Source organism: Bison bison, unplaced genomic scaffold, assembly GCF_000754665.1.
Source record: "Bison bison bison isolate TAMUID 2011002044 unplaced genomic scaffold, Bison_UMD1.0 scf7180017864519, whole genome shotgun sequence".
Taxonomy (NCBI): domain Eukaryota; kingdom Metazoa; phylum Chordata; class Mammalia; order Artiodactyla; family Bovidae; genus Bison; species Bison bison.
Window position 1 is genome coordinate 19815147 of NW_011495072.1, and position 1744 is coordinate 19816890.

Sequence of the window (1744 nt, forward strand, 5' to 3'; positions counted from 1 at the left end):
CGAAAAGAAATCACTCTTATTTCATTATGTTTAATGTTTCAAAGATTTTTGGAAAATGGAGCAACAGCTTCACAAACATTATTTGCATAGTTTTGGCAAACTCAGTCTTTTAATAGCATTCTCTTTATTGTCAATGTCATTTCTTGCATGAAGCCTTCCTCTGGAATCTCATATACCATAAAATGTTCCATGATCTACATAAAGCAATCGCCATGTTGTCTTATAACTGTTTATGTAAAAGATCTATCTTTCTTCTCTTTTGACCACTCCCCAAACTAGGAGTGTCGAGCGCTGCATCTCTAAGTATGTAATATAGTACCTTGTACTCAAAAATGTTTGTTGGTGGTAAGCAAGCAAGTGATTAAACCCTTGAATCAATTTTGCCATTTCCAACACAGTGGTTTTTCAATAACCAGGTGAAAAGTTAAAGGACCAATAGTTAGTTGAGTCAATAGGAAAGTGCATAGAGGCAAATGGCTATTTTCCCTGGAGGAACATTTAGGACAATTGTGGCTTGCTGAAAAAAGGGCAGCAGCATACAGAATCCAAAAGCAGGATAATGGAGCAGTAGATGGCTTCCGTGATGGACTAGCAGGAAGGCTTAACTTTTTTAAAAAAATCGAAAATGTTTTATTGCCTCTTTAAAATACCACAGTGGAGTCCATAGAACCATCTGGCATCTTGCTGTTTCTGCAGCCGGACTACTCAGATCTTATTAGTCAGCCTGCTGAATTGTTCCTTTTTAAGAAACATAGATGCCATCCAAAAATTTTCTGAAATCGTTGTTTTTAACTGTGGTGGCTTGCTGAATCAAAGCACCTGAATTTGACACAAGTTCAATGACATTTCTTTCAAGAATCAACTCATCTTCCTGGACTTGAGATACTGAACAAGCAACCCCTGGCCTCATTAGAATCCTACGGGTGTATTTTTCATCCCCAAAATAGCATCTCAACAAGAAAACCATTCTCCTGAATAACAAAGTTGATGGGGAAGTGGGCATACACAGACCTCATCTTGTAATGGAAACCCAGTGTAACACCCTTGATCATGCTCTGTACATGACTACAGATCGTGTGAACAGTTGCCAGTTCCTTTCTGTTTCCGCACCATTTGTCAACCCAGAGCCTCTTTTTTTTCTTTCCAAAGAGACTCAGCTCTACATTGATGTGATTGAAGTCCCTCTACAGGGTGCCTCTGGGGTCCTTCACAATAACTGTCCGTCCCTTCAGAGTAACATCGACATTTTTCTGGAATGTCGACAGTCTGATTGCTGAGAAAAGGCTTCATTCTCACAGTAGATGCGGCAAAGAGCAGTCTTAACTTTTTAGTACCAAAAATTCTTTGACACCTGGGGAAGACTACAGATCCCTTCTTGGAAAAATGTTTTTAAAGAACATAAAACAAAACATGTAAGATTACAAAGGAAACTAATTACATATAAATACAGTTTTCAAAATAGGCTTAAACAATTTATTAATAAGATTTAGCAGTAGGTTTGATGACTACCATAATTTCTTAAAAGTAGTGAGTATAAATGATATTTTAAGAAATCTGTGACAACTGTAATATGATATGAAAATATATTTTTGACAGTCACAGGCACTGCTAATCTTTTGTGGTTTTTGCCTACATTCATAGTTGATGAAAATGCTAAATTTCAGGCTAGTAGAATTAAAGTCATAATTTTTTTTCCTTTTAAAATATATAGGCCCCTTAAATTCTATTCATAAACCACCTGAAG

At 36.6% G+C, this 1744-nt stretch overlaps 1 pseudogene; it reads right to left on the reverse strand.

The window, feature by feature from the left end:
- Positions 1-715: 715 nt before the first annotated feature.
- Positions 716-1290, reverse strand: LOC104981723 (annotated as a pseudogene).
- Between the last annotated feature and the right edge of the window lie 454 nt (positions 1291-1744).